Here is a 20,903-nt window from a genome sequence, read left to right on the forward strand (position 1 = left end):
GATTATTAATGTTATAGAAGATGCATTCCAGTATACAAAGAAAATGATGATTTATGGGGGATGTTGAAAGGTTTTTGCTGTATTCACAGGTATCAAAGCCAACACTATTTTGTCAAAATTTTCTTACCCTTTGTTCGTCTCAACATTTAATGGTGGAAAATTTTTCCAAACAAGCTTGGAGGGATGTGTGTCATGTGTGTGTCTGTGGACATTTTATATACCCACAGGTGTTAGGAGAGGTTTATTTTGGAAGGACTGTAGATTGGGGTATTTGAATAGAAGTTAAGCTATCAGAAGAAAATTGTGGTTTTGTAGTTAGGAAGCAGAAGCTCAAGAAGCTACAACAGCCCACAGAAATGAAAATAGGACCAAAAGGAGAAATGCATGTATAAAAAAATTAATTATATTTTTATCTTTCAAATTTCTGGGACATATGTATATCACCTTCATTCTGCTATGAGTTTGATGTCACAAGAATTCTGTTCTAAGTTGTAGCCCTGTAAATCATAGGACAAGTTGCTGTTTCATGATGTAATACTGACTAGTTCTGTGTTTTTCTACCAGAAAATGACAAGCAGAATTTTAAGCCTGAGTTCTGAAAATAAAGCCAAATATCTTTGACAGATACCATTGTGTTTTGTCAAAGTCATCAGCCTAAATTCACCCTCAGAATAAGTCAGCTGAACTCAGCAGCATTGTAAGAGAATGAGTTTAGCTTAATGGAATCGAGGTCAGGATAATATTTAGTTCTTGTATGTGGTACAGCATAAAACTGCAATTTTTCAAATGTGTTTCATTCCTGCTTGGCAAACACCTTTGCTGTTTCAGAAGTAGGTCGTTATATGTCATAAACTTACACATTTTTTGAACCAATGAAATGAAATTTTGCTTATTTGCTTAAGTTACGTACCTATTACTTTACTGATTAGAAAGAGTTCCACCTCAAGGTGATTTTGACTTGGGAGTTTATATGTAGAAGAAATAGTACAAGAAAACGGTGATACAAAATAGGACATGCTGATTTCTTCTAATTTAGTTGGTTGCAAAATAAGCCCAGGATTCCCAATGAACAGCAGATCTGTAGGTTTCTTATTGGTGTATCTCCATCGGTGCTTTAGTTCAGAAAAGGTGCACATGTCCCAGAATTCTCCCATTTAACACATTTTCATTTGAGTAATTTCAGAGAGCAGACCTGAATTCCATTTGGATGAGCTAAGGCAGAAAACCTGTTCTGGGAGAGCACCTCTGTAGCACCAACCAGGAATGAGCTTCAGTCCAGGAGCTCAAACTATTGTTAACATAATGTGCAACTCCCCAAACATTTTTAGTGTGGATGAGAACAGCTTCTGATCACATTAATAATGTAATAAAGCTAACTAACTAGGCAAGGAAATCACCATGCCAAATTTTGATGATTTTTTATATATTTCTATGTATAACAACACTTTGAAGAATAGTTTCCTGTGGTTCTTCATCCCCAGCTATGTCAGCACAGAGAGAGCATGAAGAATTTTTTGATGTATGCCAACAGAATAATGAAAAACTTCCCCTAGTGCAGTGCTTGTTATGAGATATTATCTGATTTCAGGGCTAGAAATGTCCACCTTCAGAAGATGAAATGCTTTTTTTGCATTTGCCAGATCACCCTAACACCCATGGGAAACACAGGTTCTGTCTGTCAAAGGAAGCACTGCAGTAGTGGTACAACCTGCAGTGAACTTGGCAGGCAGAAATTGTCCTTTTCAGTAAAGTTAGGCCTAGGCAACATGGAGCAATGCTCCTGTGTCACTGTCCTGGACAACAACCTCAGCACTTTCTTCAAGATTCCTGTGGAAGTGTGAATTGTCTCTGTGGAGTTTTCTGTATGACCCCATGATCAATCTCGTGTTCCCACTAGTGGACATTGAGTAAGCATTCAGCCTTCCTAAGCAGTCTCAGCAGCATCTCATCCAGGCTCATCAGCACCCTCTCACACAGCACATTCACAGGCAGGCATGACAGAGGTCATATAAAACCCTAAACCACAGCAGAGGTGCTGCAACAGAGAAACAATCTGCTGTGCCAGGTGTGTGATGACAGGTATGTTTTTCTGAAGAGTCTTTGTGACTAAGGTGCCTCTGCTGCTGAAAAATTGCTAGAGCTTAGATATCTACGAAACAGCATTTTTGAAAGAGATCATTATGCCAGGCCAGTGCCTTGACATGCTTATTGCAGGAATTGGATGCAAGAAGAATTGGTCCCAGAAGTATTTATTGGGACCTTGTTTTAATCTAGAAAGCAACTCTGCTGCTAAAATTGTAATTCTGGTTGAATTTGCCCCCATCTCTCACTAAGGCTCAGCTAACTCATGAAATTTACAAAGCAGTTGCAGTATTTTGAATAAGCAATTCAATGAGAGTAAGAAACTATTGCAAAATACAGCTGCTGCCTTTGCTTTCCAGAGATAGAGTATGCTAATGTGTTTAATCTCAAAGTCTGACAAGGAAAGGGGGAAGGAAGATGATGTAGTAGCCTGTTGAAATGTAAATGTTAATAATGCTCTTTCAGTGAAGCAAACCCAATAGAAATTTTCATTCATTTTTTCAATTAATTAAAAATACTGCATTTCTACAACCTGATAGCTAACTTTTCTTAAAAGGTTCTTTAACACTTCATTAATAATATTCTATTGCTTAATATTGCATTGTATGTCATGGGCTCCAGCCACCACTCTATTTCTTTCCACAAGCCAACTTAACTTTTGGGCCAAAGCACAGATTTTGGGGACTGGTAAGAAGATATTATTTGATCCTAAACTGTTTTTAAAATGAGAAAAATAGGTTTTAAAAGTTCCATATCAGCTCTAAAAATAAAGCACATTCACAGAATGCAGCTGATACAAGGACAAAGTAGTAGATGCAATGTCTGCAATAATATAATTTAATTTAAAACAAAACCGGTTAGTGAATCTTATTCCTTATGAAGGCCTCTGTGCTATTCTTTTCTTAAAGATGATTAAACAAGCGGCTCCAACTTAACACATTTCTCACTTTAATAACCATATAGAAAACTATTCCCTGAATCCTTGCTAACAAACTGTTTATTAAACTTAATTATGTGAATCGTTTAGTTCATTTCACCTGTTATTTGGGCAATTCCAGAGGAATGGCAAGGAATGGCATGAAATGGTAGAAGTTCATGATGAAATTCTTGTAACTCAACTTGAGCTATCTAAAATCTAGAGGTCTAGCCTAAGTGAGTTGACTGTGTGCTCTCTGTTTTCATACCAGTTGGAGAGACTAAATAAGATCCTGGAAGCAGGTGAAATCAGTTGTCATTTAGAAATGTCTTTCCCCTCTCCATGGGCTATCAAGTGAACCCAGCTCACATTAGAAACCTGAAGATTTTAAATGGCAAGACTGCCTAAGATGTATCCTACATAAAAGAATGAAGCAGAAAAGTCAGATTCAGAGATTCATTGAACCTGTGCTGTAGTTATTCCAACACTGGTACTCTGGTATTTCAGGCTCAAAACTATTCTTTACTTCACGTTATTCCAAAATCGTGATTATGTAATAAAATCCAACATTCTGTGACCAGAATTAAAAGTGAGGTAAGTATGATTAAAAAAAAAAGAAAAAAAAGCCATTTAAGGATAAAGCGATCAAGAAATCCAGGCCAAGTTCTTTTATTTATTCTAACTTGACTAGTCTTTCATCATGTGAATAAATTCATTGACTCCACAGTTTAAAGCAATATATCCAATCTCTCTTCATGCACATGCTGTGGACTCTTCTACAACCTCACAAAACAATGCATTTAGTTAACAAAAGGATCTCTGATGGTGACTTTGACAGTTTGATAAGTGAATACTCCTTCTAGTCCTCTAGGTGAGTTGACATTTTCATCTGCCCTCAAACTGCAAGAAAAATAGTCTTTAAATCATATACCTGGGCAAATGCTATCATTTACTTGATAAGACAACAGTCAACATATTTTTGTAGAGTTCTAATCCCAGAAGCTGATCAAGCTTTAGCTTCACGTAGAGTTGTAAACCTATCCCCTTGTGTACTGTCACCTGCCATCAATAAAAGTTTCTAGTTTTCTGATCAAGGCATATTAACATTGGGTTTGTTTTAGTTGAAGAAAAATAGAATTCCACAGGAAACTGTTACTTTCTGATTCCAGCACATAGGTTTTGCTACTGATAATGTTTCAATTTTCATTTTACTGCCAAAAGGTGATGCAAACACAAAATTACAAGGAGGTTGGAAATTTAGTCATGATGTTTAGAAGTAAAAGTACCACTGTTTCAGGAGCTTTTAAAACGGTCTAGCTGACATAAAATATTGACATTATTTTTGCAGTTCTTTGTCATATTCAGGGATTTATTGGTTTAATATAGCTTTGTCAAATCAATTCTCTCTCTAGTACAATGTAGCAAAGTATTTTTATTTAATTTTGATAGATGTTGAACCATAATATCAAGTAATTATGGTGGTTACATTTACTTGCTACATTATCTAAAATGTTTTGCTCAAGAATATCTTGGCATAGTAACCTTAAGGAAGTAAAATCTCCATGGCAGAGAGTAACAATTTTTTGGGTTTACCCTGAATTTATTGTCAGAGAGTTATAACCACGTGCAAAAATTAAAACCATAAACTAGTTAAAGGCAGGTCTTAAAGCCTTACTTCGGTGATCTTGAACATAAACAAAAAGCAATAATGTTTCTAATACTAGTTAACAATACCTATCTAGAAATCTTATTTCATCAGTATTTCTGAAAATAGCTTTAACACACCAAGAGAATTAGGAATCAGAAATTTCTGAGTATAAACAATGTGTGTCTGTACTTATAAAATCCCTTTCTTTAAAGTTTTTCACCCCTTTCCACCTGTCTCCCTGTTCATCTGTCTTTGTCTGTGTGAGTTTCACAGAGAATCAAATGTCCCTTCTCAGACACTTGGAAGAAGTCTCATATGCTTGTTTTGAGAAACAATGAGGGACAAAAATCACATAATAAAACCAGAGGATAAATAGAGCCTTTCAGAATATAAGTAACCACTACTAACAAAATGAGGCCTCTATCCCCAGATTTTGCTCTCTCCACCTGATTTCTACTGCAAGCAGAATTTCAGAGGAATTGTCCCTGGTACAATGATGCCACAAGGCAGCGACCACTGCCAAAGGAATTCAGCATAGGGGTCATTAAGTGTTTTAAAATAAAGCATGGGACATCAGGTCAGGAAGACAAAGAGTTCAGATGGCTCTGGATTGTGAATGGGTAGGCCAAAGGAAAAAGCACAAGCTGCTGAAGGGTCTGAGACGGGAGGAGGATGTCAGCAGTATACAATGACTTCAGGGTGACTAAGTGACAAATGGACATAGTCTTTAATTCTGCCATGCTCCCAAGAGCAGAGGATGCTTTACTAAATATCAGTGGTTGTTACAGGACAGGCTCTTCAGCTGAAGTGACAACAGTTTTGTTGTGGCCATGAGAGATATTGCATCTCCAGTTCTCAGAGAATGATTGTCACTCTTTATGATATGAACTCCTGACATCTACAGGAAATCTCATAACTCAATTTCCTGAGAAAATGACCTTATTCTTGCAGGTGAGCCAAAAGAAGTAAACAAACATGAAAACTATTTTTTACTTGAGGCGTCTCATCCCTTATGTTGTCTGAAATAGTAAAAATTAGGAAGTACCCAGCATGTAATAATGAAGATTGGCTTAGAAAAATAAAAGGGTACTGAAATGAGGAGAATTAAGATGCATTTACTTGCTGCTCTCTGAGCGAGCACCTGGGCTCTGGGATTCTGCTAGTTTTTTGTCCTGTCTGAACTTTAAGAGTTGCCTTTGTGGGTAAGCATGTGCTGTGCCTCACTTCAGGCCAGGAGCACAAAGTAATACATTCAAAGTTTTTATCCCTGAGATGTTCCCTTACTTTATCAAAATGACACCATATTTACAATGGAACCCATTTTTACAAAGGTAATACAGCCTTTGATTTCTCATATTTGTCTTCATATTGGCTACTTTTAAAAGTACTGGGTTTTTGCCTTGGAATCAAGAAAAATAAAACAGCAATTGACATTGGAGAGTGACCTTTAAGCTAGCTACATCCTACCGCAGCGAAATAACGTGACTGTGTGCCTCTTTTAAACTTTCTGAGAATCCCTTAGTCCCATTATTGTCTGGTACACTTCCCATGTCATTCACTACTTGATTTTTTATATACATAAGATTAATTTGTTTGACTTAGCTATTCCAGAAGCCCCAGATCTTCCACTCAATGTTTTCCAGATCACCTGCTCAGTGACCATTTATGTGTGTTCTCCATGCAGACTTTGAAATTACTTCTGTTTCCATTAATTTCATCTCACATCCTTCTGCTGCAGTTCATTGTTTCTACTAAACAATGTATTTCTAACATATTCCCCTTTAGCATTGCTGTAAGAGATGTCAGGAAAGTTTTTTGTTACATTTGGCTCCTTGGCTTCTATTCCATTTTGCCTTTCAACAGTGCATGTATCCTGAAAATAAAAGTCTTTTCCATTAGTACCACACAAACCTTTTTCCTGTTGCCTCCAAGGCATGAAGCATGCCCTCTCATTCCATTTTCTCTTCTTTTGGTCTCTGAACATTCAGAGTCCTGCTCTCCCCATCACTATATCTGCATTTCACAATTTCTGGGGAAAAAAAAGCTTTAAGGCATATCCTTAACTGAATGTATATGTATAAACATTTGTATAAGTATTAAATAAAAAGGAGATTGCTTTATAATGGAATAGCTTTCAGAAAATTTTAGCTTGTCAAGGGCCTTGTCCCCTTTTTTCAGTTTGTTCAAGAGTTTTGCAAGGGACTAGTAGGACCTTCAAAATGGAACCTGTTGCCTGTTTGATGTAAGAAAACACCCAAAGCTGCCAGTATCTACAAAAACCCATAAACTGTCCACAGAGCATCTGCCCAGACTGCCAGAGTCTGTCTAGAAGCACCAATACACAATCAAGCAGACAACATGAGAGATCCTCTGAGGTTCAGAGGGGACATCTCATTAACCATGCTCCACCATCCTGCTATCTGAATGACTCTAGGCTGCCCATTTAAGTGAATGTCCTAGTTTTCCAACTCATTTTCCTAATCTTTTCTCAAAACAATTAGAGTTCAGGATTCTTGGGAGACAGTTTCATGGTAATTATCCTGGGTATCTCACAATTTAATCCATAATTTCACATACAGTGACAGCCAGGGTAGGATCTCCAGCATTTTCCCCTGCCTGGCTCTCACATGGGCCTTACTCTGCCAACCTGCTGGCACAGCAGATGCTACTGCTGCTGAGCACTTCCCCTGCCAGACACCGGCCAAATGTAAGAAGGCACATGCCAGACTGGCATGCATGGTATGACCCAATCTCATTGGGATGTATGGCTCCTGCTGTATTACTAAAATTTATACAATTGCAGATGGTTCTGCTCAGTAATGATTCAGTCAGCCACAGAGGGAATGGGAGAAAGTCATCAAAAGTAATTGAGTTTTTGTTCTTAAGCCTCTCACATCCATCTGCAAATCCTGCCCTCTATCTTTCTGAAGAAACTGCTGAACACATAAAGCCTGCTAATGCTGTGTTAATATGGGCCTATAACTGGGGTCCTTCTGATAAGCCTAGTAATGATCAGCTTGTCTGAGGTGTACCAGCTCTCTCTATTACTTAAATGCTGAATGTATTCTAAGAAACCAGGGAGGCAATTTAGCCTCTCATTATAGATGTCCAACTCATTTTAGCAGTAACAGCTGCTTTAGTTTTTAAATGAAATTTTTAACTTTTAAATTCCTTTGCAAATTTGTGAGTTTATCAGGAGAAGAACAGGTTTTAAACTTACTTCTGCTTCTTTACACAATAGTGTTAGCTGCATGCTAAGATTTTGTGTGATCTGAAGAGGAAAATAAACGGAATGAATATTCCCTGCTGGCTCTATCCCAGTATTGCTCATCTGGCTGGTTTTGACAGGCTGGAGACTTGTCACAAGTGTAGTCTGGTTCCCACAAGAACATGGGATAACAGGTCTCTTCCTGTGCTATTAAACTGTCACAAAACTCATATTCAACCTGAAGATACTCAAGAATCTGGAATTAAAATATTTGCCAGGGTCCTCTTAATATGCAGTTATCACTAAGGATGCTAGTGAAGAATGTCACCTCTTGAACCATGGATGGACATGTTAGATAGAGAAGGCATCTCATAGCTACAACACTGCAGCATCTTCTCTCCCCTTCAGACCTGGATTTAACAGGACATTAAGATGACTCTAACTCACCACAAAAACACACACTGTGTGCACTCACAGTTTGTTTGGGTCGTGCTCATCTGTATCAACTCCTTTCCATCCTGCTGTCTTTGAACCCTTTCCTAGCTCCCATAACTCTATGAATGTGATTTACCCAGCCCAACTTACACCATCTGTCTCCTCACCTTATGACTTTGAGTTTCATGTTTCTGAGTCTCCCTTTGCTTTATCTCTAGTCCTGCTGATTGCTCTTCCCCTAGTATGACTACTCTTTTCCCCAATACTTTCTGTGGGGATTGGCCTGAACTCCCTGTTGGTGTTCCTGCTAGTCATGCACTGGTTGAAGAACAATACCAAAGCACCAGAAATACCTGCTGATTAGCTTCTGTCTCCATGCATACACATTTCAGTGTAATGTTTGTCAAGTATTTAATAGATTGTAACCTGCTTTGTTGTGCATTTCACTTGGTTTTCCCTAGCATAATCAGCAAAACAAGAGTGAAGAGGGCAGAGCAGGGATGTTTCTCATGCTTTTGCTTGCCATGAGAACCCACGCAGCATCATTGGAGCCTGCAGGTGTGGGGTCATGATACCAATGGTACCAGCATAAAAGCAAGGGAATGCAAGGGAAACCTGTGTAGCTCCAGGCAGTTCGAGTGAAAGGTTGTAGAGCTGCAAATATTGACCTGTAATATTACACAACCTGAAAAACTAAGGCATCTCAAGCAACATACGAATTTATTTTCTGTTTGCCTTCTTCACCCCACATGTGATTTCACAGCCATCTGCCATACCACCTCTTTATCTCTTTTCAGTCAGAGAAGTCTCATTAGTCCATCTGCATGCAAAGTCTGTCTGGTGTCTGCGATCATCTTCATCACCCTTCTCAAGGCTATTTTTGATTCTACTACAATCTTCTCAGAGCCTTGCATTAGAATTATAGTCAGTTTTCAAGACATAGTGTGTGAAAGTATTATAGACTGGTGATGTTTTCTGTTTCATTTTTCCTCAGCTAAATAATTCCTACCATTGTATTTCTTTTTTCACTGAAACAGAGTAATGCAATAATCTTCTTGTTTTTATAACCCCTGAAACTTGTTCACCGTGAGCAGAATCAGCCAACTAGTTGTAATATACTTTTAATCTTTATGTTTTTAAGCTTTTCTACATAAATTATGCCAACTGAAGCTGAATCACCACATGAACTGTGGGCACTCTGAAGGACTATAAGTATGCAGACATGCAGAGAGTCAAAGAATATTTATTCAAATCATTTTGACAAAGGATATTTTACTTAGGTTGAGAGATATACCCACAATTCTGCAGTAATTTGATCAGTTAGGGGAGAGGAAATGTCAGGTTTTCGAATTCCTAACACACATTTTCCTTTAACAAAGTTCCTAAAACACAGGCTTCTCTTCCAAAATACCTAGAAGTGTTGTTATCACACTTCGTGCAACCAATCTTACGTGCAATTCACTTAGAGACAATCACAAAAACCATTTTCAAGTGAATATTCATTTATTGAAGTTATTTTTTGGATCACTGAAGAACTAAATAGAGGAAGTGGAACAACGCTACTGTTTGTACATAAAGTGAGTAAACACAGTCCGTTCATGACATGTGAGTGCCATTGATTCTCTTGGGCTACCATTTCTGATGTGGAAGCTAGAGAACTATGGAAAAAATTAATGCATTCCTCCAGTACTAAGGAATTTCACTTACCAAAAGCCATTGGGGACCTGATCTGAAGGTCTGGCTCCCAGGCACTTCAGGGATTTTAATCTGCTTCTCAATGCAATGCAAAACTCATTTGCATATAAATTCCCATTGTAGCAAAATGCTTTATGCTTCCCGTGCAGCTGAGATGGAGTAGAATGTGTCATTGAGAAGAAAGAAAAATATTTCAATCTTTTGGAGACTTTGGGGTGACCCCCATCACCTCCTCCCCTGTCTCACTCACACCAGTGTCTTGGAGGCCAAAGTGCCCCTTAGCCTGAGGGTCGGTTTCTCATGGCAAGCTGCAGCACAGTGAGTGGGAACAGAGCACCCTCTGTTTAGCATGCCAGCTGTTTGCCTGCTTAAATACAATCTGCCTAAATAATAACCTGCTCTTCTTAAATTTGAGCTAAAATTTATTTTAAACTTCTTCACAATGTAAAATCCAGACAGGTAATTCACTTCCTCAGACTTGTAAAAAACTCATCTCTAATTATATGAAATTAATACATGCAGGGCAGAAACCTTAAACCTCTCATTTGTTGAAAAATGCAGTTTACTGAATATGTGAATTCAGGCAAATGTAACAAATATTTTTTGTCAGTAGAAAAAGAGTTGTTCCTCAAGTTGGAATGCTTTGTTTTGACTTATTTTAATAACTTATTTAATCTTCTTTTTTTGAGACAAATTTTTTTTTCAAACCTTTCACAGCCTGGGTGGGCAAAGATACTTTCTAGGCATTCTATTCTTATCCAATAACTATGTGAGATGGGCTCACTGCAGTTCTCTGTTTAGATGACTCCCACAGGTGGCTTATACTAGTTGGCATGAAAATGGCTATGCCTGTTCTTCAGAGACAAAATTGAAGAAAATCACAAAGTCCTTTGGAAAAGAAAATAAGCAAAAATCAATCCAGTTAATAGTGTAGCAAATGGGAGTTGTCCAGAGGATCTCATAGAAAATGTGAGACAAGACTTCAGGGCTACATGACAACCCCTGTATCCACACTGAAAAAAACCCCAGCCTGGTTTAGCTCTTAGATTAACAGACTGCTAAAAAAACCACAGAGAGGCTGTTGAATTTCCATCCTTGGAGCTACTAAACCCTCAAAAGAATTAAGGCCTGATCGACCTGACCTGAGGCTGAAGATAGCTCTGTTGTGAGTCCAGGGCAGGATGAAATGACTGCCTGAGATCCCTACCAACCACAACTATTCTGTGAATGTGCTTCTCAGAATCATTCTACATTACTGTAGAAATGAGAAGGAACAATTTGTACAGAAGAAAACCCCCTCCTCCCTCTCATAGTCCAGTCTTTTAAGATACTCTTGGGCAAAGCTACCTTCATCAGTGAGTACTATTCCAAGTCAGGATTAAGTTGTGCTTGTTTTTTTAAATGGCATACCAAGGAAGAACATCAGCTCTGAGACTGCCTCTGACTGAGAAACATCTGTCCTTTTCCTAAGCAAAGCACTGTCCTTCTGCTTCCTTGTCCCTGTCCCTCTCCTTCCCTGTCAAACAACTTTCTCTTGAACACAGAGGGGAAAACTGCAGAAAAAAAAGAGAGTATTCCAATTTGAGGGTACAAAGGAACCTTCAAAAAACAAGAAACTATCCTAGAAGACTGAACATTATGCCTGTTTGTTTGCTTGTTCACTGTCAGCAAGTGACACAAAGCTGATGGAGATCTCAAGCCTGATTTTCATGAGGGCAAGGGGCAACCAAGACAAAAACACCAGCAGGAGAAGAGAAATAAGCACTTAGCCCAACACCCAGGAAATCCTTCTAGCTAACTGGATATCTCAGAATTAATTAATCTGAAATATCACATTTAAACTAAAGCAAGCATTAATAAAATATTAACATATTTTTAAAAAATATTCAGATATTTCTTTACACAATTGCAAATATCAGAGACACGTAGCCAAGGACTGTGTGAGATAAGCTGTTTTTCAGTAGAAATAGCTGATGGGCTGGACCTACTAGGAACAATGGAATCATAGTGAATATGAGCCATCAATGTATATAGGTGGCCAGGAAGACCAATGTTATCATGGCTTGTATCGGAAGTACTGTGGCCAGCTGAACCAGGGCAGTGATTGTCCCCCCATATTGTCTATTATACCATATAGTTGTATTTTGCAGATACTATTTGGAATATTGGTCTCCAGCAGGGAGAACATCCTTACTGCTCTGACAAGGATTTTTAAAGTAGTGAGGTGATATACCATTTTTAGACTTTGCTGAATCATTGACAGAGTCACTGTTAATACCTAACTTTAGGATATTTTTATTATTAAGAAGAGAGATTCCTTTAATGCTGAGAAAACAGGACAACATCATTGGATTTCTCTCACTAAATTTGTCAGAGCCATTCTCCTGCTGACTTTGTGAGTCACTCACAAAAATCACTTTATTTCTTACAATATGCTCCAAAGTGATGTAACTGTGTATATTTTCCCACTTGTATATGTCATTACTATACCACTACACTGATACACAAAAAAAAGCAACCCAAAAACAAACCCAAAGACAATGACTATTATTCATTGCCATTAACTTATTCTTTATCTGTGCAGGCAGTCTCAAGATACCAATGCAGTCTTGTCTAGTAGGCAAAAAGGTCCATGGCAGAAATGCTAAGTTTAAATCATCATATATCTACCCTGTATCCCTCCCACATTCATTCTGTATCTTCCCACTTTTGAAGAAAAATCCTCTTTTATCAGGTAAGTGTGGTTGTCCCCAGATCAAGCAGCATCTCATATGTTGAATAAATGGGTAAAACCCCCCCAAATTTAAAAATTAAAAAAATATAAGTAATATTTTAAAAAGTGTGATGTATGCATCTGAAGTTACTTCTTGGTTTGGGCATTTCTATACATCTGAGTGCTTGCAGTGGTCATAACATGATTTTCACTGATCTGAATTATGGATATCTTTGAGTTATGTGTGTGTAGATGTGTATTGGAGGTTTGGGGGAGGGGGAGATGTGCATTCCCTACAACTTCTGTTACCTGACCATGTTGTTTACCACTAGGGCTGAAACCTTAATTCAACCTCTTCTTAATATTTACACATCAGTCTTTCAGCTCATGACAATATACTCTTTCCTGAGGAATCATGCCTCATTCAATGCACTGGACGACACCCTCTCCTGGGAAATATTTTCTGCCTTTTATGAAGTACTCAAGAATGAATGTATATAGTATGAAATGTATAAAAAATATAAAATCATGTAAGGAGAGATAACTGACCCAGCAGCTTTGCAGCCCGGTACTTAACACAGTCATGAACGAGCGATTAATTCACAGATGCTATGATTGTACACAGGTGAAAAACTATCACCAAGAGAAACTGTGAACAACCACCATAGGGTAGCTTCAAGTCCAGCCATAAAGACTTGATATCCATGAAGCAGCTTTAAACTGTCCCAGAGGAGAGGAGAGTTACACCTGGGTTTCCAGCAGTCTGAAGTACTTAGATATGTCATAAAAGCAGAACATAAAGGTCTCTAAAATCTAGGCTTTCCAGCCTTGTAAAGGCAGCATTACATTTTGGATTAAGCATGCTTGATTTGGCCCAAAATAAAAATGCCTCATGTCCCTTTATATCAGGCTAGAAGTTTTACTTTTTGTCTTTGCTTAATTGTAAATTGCAGATCAAATTCTCATCCTACACATGAAAGCAAAAATGCATATCCAAGAACAGAATTTTTCCATTTAATAACAAAGTAATGTGCACTTCTGGTAGAGCACTTTCTAGATTCTGACTTGGAAACATACATTAACAATTTGCAGCAAAATTTAAAAGAAGAAAAATTGACTCTTCTCCATTTTGTACAAATGAGACCTGAGCACTGAATCCAGTCAGAATATACAAGTTTAGAAGAACACTGACTTGTAAGCAAAATGTTTATTTTATGTCAGTCATTCCTGATTTGGATTCAGTATGAATTCTTGTTATGATACAAGAATAATTATGTATCTGTTTTTAATGCAATTCATGCTGCAGAGAAGAAATGTAAATAGACCAAGGATTCTGTTTTAATAAAGAACAAATTTTTATTTAGAATTTCTGCTTCCTATTGAAAAAGCCCAGAAGAAAAGGCACTACACTATATGTCTCAAAACACTGATAGCCAGATAGCCAGAGTCAATCAAAAATTGTGGCAAGAACATACTGTGAGAAAGAACAGGATGTGGCTGTAAAAGGAATCATACAGAGGTAGAGCAACATTTTATGGGACAAATATTTTTGTTCTGGCTCCTGGGGGTAAGCACAACACAGCACAACAAAAGCACATGAATGAGGTTGAGAAGTGGGCATGGACTTTTTACCAAGGGCTGATTCAGTAGGGTGGGAGCAATATGAGCAAAGACCCTGAAGCCCTCCAACACTTTTCCTGAAAGGTCTAGAAGAATGAACTGCACATGATAAATAATTTGTATAGAAAACATGAAACAGCTCCAGCAGGAGGAAACTTATCTATAAAAAGGCACCCTCATGAAGCCTGGGCAGTGCCTCAAGAACCCTAAAACCAACAGCAGGATCAACACTGGAGCTGGAACTGGTGATCTCTTTCTTTCATTCTTCCTTTCTTTGTCTCTACCTCTCTTTAATCTCTCTCTCTCTTTTCTTTACTCCTTAAACAAAATCCACCCAAGTGTGTCTATACTAAAAAATGAGGAACTAACTTATATCAATTTCCATGTCATGCTAACTTTCTTCAGGTGCCAAGAGTAGTTCAGTCTGTTCTGCATCGGAGTTCCTTTAACAATTCAAGAAGGTTTTGATGCCAGGGGCCACCAAATGAAATTGCTGGTCTTCACCCTGTAACACCAAGGTTAGACAACATAATTTTTATCTTTTTTATACCTTCTGGCTTTCTAAAATCAAATGCCTGACTTTAAAATTAGATAAATGTAGCTTTTCCCCTCATCTAATCAACTGCACATGAAAATAGACATTTTAGGAAAGTAAAATTATTAAAGCCTGTAATAAGCCCTGCTAGTTAGGAAAGCCATGCAACAGCTTTCATTTCTATATCACATCTGAATTTGCTAAGATTTTACTGTTCAAAAGCTCCCTCTGCTCTTTTTCCATTGTTATTTCATGTTATCAAAGTATTCATCATCAAAATTCATCTTAACTCATCAAATCAAATTTGATTTATTAATCTAAAATTTCCAGGACTGATCATCCCTCTCTGACAGAATCTGATAAAGACATTTATACATGCATTTAAACAAAGAGATGGCGTGTACGTTTTAGACGTGATAAGGAGGCATGATTAGTGCTAACCCAGCTTTGTCCACAGGTGAAGACAGCAGCTTCCCTGGGGCTCTCAGACAGAACCACTGCCAGCCACAGGAATAACTGTGCTATGGAAGTGTCCCTCAGGGTGAATGACAGAGAGCAGACCTGCAGATCACATTAATTTGGAGCTACTCTGTTTTATGGAAACCTATTTCAGGAGCAAGTAGTTACAGCCAGGCTGTGTCTGAATGAGAGGATCATCTAATTCAAACCACACAGTCCACTAAGGAGACTCATTTCATGTCTTTATGCAAAATGCTACAGAAAGCCAAGGTATTCTGCATTTCACAGGCTCAGAGAAGAAAAAACTCAGATGTATCTGTCTAAAAAAGATGTAAAATGTTACTTTTATTAGCATACATTCTGACTGAGAAAGCAGCCATATCCAGGAGAGCACATTTGCTCTAGCCTAAATGTAACCTAAGGTCAGTGAGGCTGATGGTGCCTGAGAACTCAAAAGTAAACAACATCGCTTACAAATTTTTCTTTAAAAAGTCTGGATGGTAGAAATCTAGTACAAATGCAGTAGCAGAAGCACACCTGGACCAGATGGAACATCAAATATTCACTCAAAGGTTGCTGCGGACATCCGTTTTGGAACAAAAAATTCAAAGTATCTGGGAAATTACTGTATGTGACAGATGTTCGGTTGCCATAGAAAATCAAATCCTCTTTACTAAGGTGGTTAAATATGTCTGTGGGTGGCTGGTTTTATTGAAAATGTCTGCCTTAAAATCAATGAAGCATATTTTGCTATATTTTTTTTTTGGTGTAACCAGATTATTCATGGTTTTTTATGTAAAATAGTCTTACAATTTTCCTGGCAGAACATGGATTCCTGAAAACAACTTGTAGAAGTCCTATCAAAATACTGAGAAAAAAGTTGTCAATATTGACCAAAGACCCAAGTTTAGAAACTACTTGTAAAGACTCCGATAGCATTCTCCTTCAACATATAGTAATATCATACCTTTTCATGTCTTGATTGCAACTATATCAGGACCCTGATGCTCCCAGAAGGCATACAGGTGTTCAAAAAAATACAGCAAAAAACCCCACCTGGAGTGTTGAATCAAGCATACGAGACATAATTTACTGGAATTACCAACTGCATAACATTGGAAGTGTGATTGGTCTTTGTGCTGCGTTGTTCTAATCCTTACACAAAATTTCTCAATGCCAAAGACTCATGTTTTGACAGAGGTGTTACCATAGTGTGCTAACTGCAACTACATGCAAAGCAAAGGTTCTGCTGTATATAAAGGTTCTGCTGTTCATAAAGAAATGTTCATTTTATTTGGCTTTTGTGAAGGACATAAGATTTGTACAGCACTGATAACTAATTCTAACATTGTTCAGACTGTGTGCCTGTGATGCTGGGATGTCTTGGCTTGAGACAAATTCAGAGGAAATGTCCAAAATGAACATCCCTCTGTTAAAAGGCAGGGATCAGCAGCCCCTCCCCCACCAGGTTCAGAAAGAAATTCTTAGGAGGAAAGTGAGAAAAACTACTTACTCAGCAAGCAAAAGTGCACAGAGACACAGGAAAAAGAATAATGTCAAATAATAAAACCTCTCACTGTGGGGAGAACCTGGGTAGAGTTCAGAGTTCTTTGTAGGTGATGGCTCTGCTCTCTCTGGAGCCAGGGTACAGCTTGGGTCCCCCCAGGCTGGGATATAAGGCCTCCCGGTGAAGTTCTGGTATTGCTGAACAGTCCAGAAAAGAAGAAGTAGTCAAAGTCCCAGGAAACTCCTTGCTCCAGCTATGAACAAGAAGCTAGCTAAAAAGCAAAGAGTTATAACTCTCCGTGTCTCTCCTGAGAAAAGGAGCCGAGAGCTGGCTGAAAGCAGGAAGGTGCATCCTCTGCTCTGCCGAAGGAATGCAGGGGAGTGTGTGCCCTTGAGCACAGAACTGCTCTGAAAATTTGCCTGACTTCTCTCCCCCCTCTCCTGAGAAACAGCTTAAAGACAGAGGAAAGCACAGAATTCATGTCTGGCATAGGGTGGATGACAGGGAATACAGTATCATACGGTCACCCCAGGACTTGGGATCAGAGCAATCCTTATCCCAAATTTGAATCACAAGGTTGCCATAAAATCTATAGATTTGGGACGTAAGGTATTGGTAAACTGAGGGGTAACAGAGCATGCAATTTGTGAACAAATGTTCTTAGACTGTAAAATGTGAAAATTTATTGATATCTCTGGAGCCTGTAGAATAACTCATTCTTTAGTAACTAAATTAACTAAACTAAAACCAGCTTGTTCTCCACGGCAGAGATCACAGCACACAGAGCCCAGGGACAGATGAGAAGCCAGAGGGCACATAGCACTTCCAACCAGAAGAATCTCCCTGGAAATGCTCCTGACTGGTGCAAGATGCCCCCACATGTTTTAGGAAGAGTGATACACATCCCTTTTATATATATTTTTGAGAACATTATAGGATAAGTTGCTATAAATGCCTATATTTTGCTTGGATTTCTGGTGAAATTGATTCCTTTCCTTATTCCTTACTCATGAAACTTAATCTGCTTTGGTTAATGACTCTCATATTTTCATCTGCTCCTGTCATCTCTACTGCTGCTTATCTGGGGAAATGAACAACAGAAATGTCAATAAGCAGCCTGAGACTCTTTAGCCAAGTCTTGAGGTTTCCAAGAATTCTATTTCTATTCTCTTCTATTTCTTGAAGTCTCATCTCAACAATACTCAGTAAAGCTTCTTAAAAACCTCCTCATGTAGGGCTATCTAAAATTTCTCATATTTCTACTTTACAAAGAAAACTGTCTTACATTTTAACAGTTTTCAAAGGGTGTCTGTGATTCAGGAGATCAAGTCACACTTTGAAAGAAACACTCTAAGTGCCTTTAGTCATGTCCGAAAGGAAGATTGAGATTTCTAACTCACTTAAGCTTTTCTAAAATATATATCTGTCATCCATCTGAAACTAATTTACCCTATGCTTTCTAACCCTCTAGGCATTCATTCCAAGATGTCATCACTCTGTTGGTAGTTTTAAAATAGCTACACGTACAAATTTTCTGAGCACTTAAAAAATTTTCTTTCCAGTTTTGAAGAGTGATTTGTCAGTGCTTCTTTTCAGTCCTTCCCTTTCCATGGCTAAAACTTCAACAAGAATAGAAAGGATTCAGCATGTTAGGTTTTGAGTTTTTTTAAACATGCATTTACACCACAAAAATATTTTGTACTGCATGGTTTATTTCCTCTACTTTCATGCCTAATAATAGGTGCTGAGGTTCAAGAAGCACCTTGCAGTTTTTCTTCTAGAGGAGAGAGAGGGGTGAAGTTCCACAGAAGCCCTTTCTGCATGTGTCCCAAGATCAGCGCAAAGTCTAGTATTGCCAACAGAAGCAACAGCATCATTAGGCCTCCCCTTGTGGGTGATGATGGAAAAGAAAAACCTGCTGCAGTCCACTCAACACCAATATCATTATTTTGAAATCTGTTGGCACCTCTTTAGCACGTAGGGAGCAGAATGTGCTGCTTGGGTGTGCAGGCTCATTCCTCACAGGGCTTCGGCACAGTCCACTGGCAGGCATTGGTGACACATTGCACTCTGCTTTTCAACTTCCATCAGTAGCAAATATGCCCAAGCATGGCCTCAGCTGGGACCTTTCTCCTATTTTATTGACAAAATGATTCTCTTCCACACATTCACAGTGATTTACCAGTGTAAAGCAAGGGTTCAAAGAGAGTCCCTATTTTAGGGTTTACCATGTAGACCTGAATAGCTTCAGAACCAGCTGTCTCTTTCCCAGAAACCACTAAGGCCATTGGGAGCCAGATCTTAGTCCTCCCTCCAAAACAGGCTGGGGTTAAACAGAGCGAGATAGTTACTAAAGATATAACAAGTGCAGAAATAACTGAGGTGCCATCTTAAGGTTACCTGAAATATTTCTTCAGTAGATAGCAGTTCTCTCATGAATACTGTGGCCGTGAAGATGCTGTTCAAAACATTTGAAAGCTAATGCAAAACATCATAGGTAAATTGTATGCATTTATCCATATTTTGGAAAATTTTTGTTCTGCTCAGCTGTTTAATCTTGTGGCAGTCTCATTGCACTTGCATGTCCTTCTGAAAATTGCCAGTTAACAGTCTGAAACTGACTCAAGTGCAAAGCTCCATTTCTTTTAAAGAAACAAAGAAAAATTAATCCATGTATATCTTGGATATACTATAAATCATTGTGTCACTGTGTTTTCACCCTTATCATCCAGTATACAGATGCTCTTCTACTTTTCATCTCCATCTTACCTCAAAAAGCAACTGAGGACATGCTGAAGGGCTGTCTGTCCACCAGAATTTTCATGGTTTGTAGAGAGAAGATTGAATGTAAATGTTTGGGGATGAGAAGAAGAAAGCTCTCTCATCATCTCACTCATCCAAATCTGAAAAAATAACTCCTTTTAGCAAAATGTTTTTGAGACTATCATACAAGCAATTCCATCATCGTATTTTTAGTCAGTGACAGGTGAATGGGACAAAATGGTGATTTCCTACAGTGTTCTACTCTATGATACACTAATAACTTTTCAATTGTCATTAAACTTCTCTGTAATTAGATTGAAAATATGTAATAACTTTTACCATTAAAATAATGTTATAATGGTAACTTAATTAGGCTCCACCTGCCACATTCCAACATAAACTACTTCAGAATATATTTCATAGAATTAAGAATACACCTTTTGCTTGGATCTCAAAGTAGGTAGTTTAGATGTAGACATGACAGACTGAGAGACAAGGACACAGAATGGGAATTCCTTGAACAAAAATGCCTTATCCACTTTTGACAAGCCTTTTGTCATCAGTTAAAAACTGATGTGTCATGTCATATGGATGTCACCACTGGCAGAGTGACAACATAACTGAAAATTGAGTGAAAAAGGCAGGTGGTCTGAGGGCATCACCAGAGGGATTGGGTGATCTCCTCAGACCTCAGTGGTGTCTCACTCCACTAGTGCCAGCAGGCCTTTCCTTCTTGTGACAGATCACATTTACACACAGGGAAGGAACTCAGCTGGGACTGACTCATTCATGTACTTCAGGCAGTACCTTTGCTTTTTATTATGTCAGCTTAGGTTGGAAGGATTGAGGTCCAAGGATGTGTCTGGAAGAACACAAGGATTCTGCTGTTCTGTCTGATCAATGGGGTTGCTGGATGCTGACCATGGCAAATGTGTTGGCTCCCCTTATCATCCACCCCTCCAGGAGCACAGGCAGTTAGTTTCCTTACATCTCTTTTCAGTGGCTGCTCAAACTTACTCTGAGTTTTTCACACTTTCTTCTTCTCTGAATCACTTTGCTTATTCTAACTTTAGTTTCCTTCAGCATCTTTGTGAATCTCCTCCAATTTCTTTCCACCCTTTCTTCCTCATGAGCATTTTCATATCTGCCTTGCATTCTGTGTCTCTTTTCTTTCCTCTTTTTCCTGTCATCGAGCAATTCTTCCTTGTTGCCCTTCCCATTTTCCTGTTTTCTGTCCCCTTACCTTTGAAGGCATGCCACCGTGCTGATATAAAATACTCTGCAATAGTGAGCTCTCCATTACTTGTGATCCTCAGCTGGAA

General features: G+C 38.5%; 1 long non-coding RNA gene across 1 annotated transcript; it reads right to left on the bottom strand.

The window, feature by feature from the left end:
• Window positions 1–14,028: 14,028 nt before the first annotated feature.
• Window positions 14,029–17,187, bottom strand: LOC108448094. The gene is made up of 2 exons (XR_001863883.1): window positions 16,882–17,187; window positions 14,029–14,822 (listed from the first exon to the last, which is right to left on the bottom strand). It is a non-coding gene; the product is annotated as an uncharacterized LOC108448094 (long non-coding RNA).
• Window positions 17,188–20,903: the final 3,716 nt, after the last annotated feature.

Source organism: Corvus brachyrhynchos, unplaced genomic scaffold, assembly GCF_000691975.1.
Source record: "Corvus brachyrhynchos isolate BGI_N302 unplaced genomic scaffold, ASM69197v1 scaffold31, whole genome shotgun sequence".
Classification (NCBI taxonomy): domain Eukaryota; kingdom Metazoa; phylum Chordata; class Aves; order Passeriformes; family Corvidae; genus Corvus; species Corvus brachyrhynchos.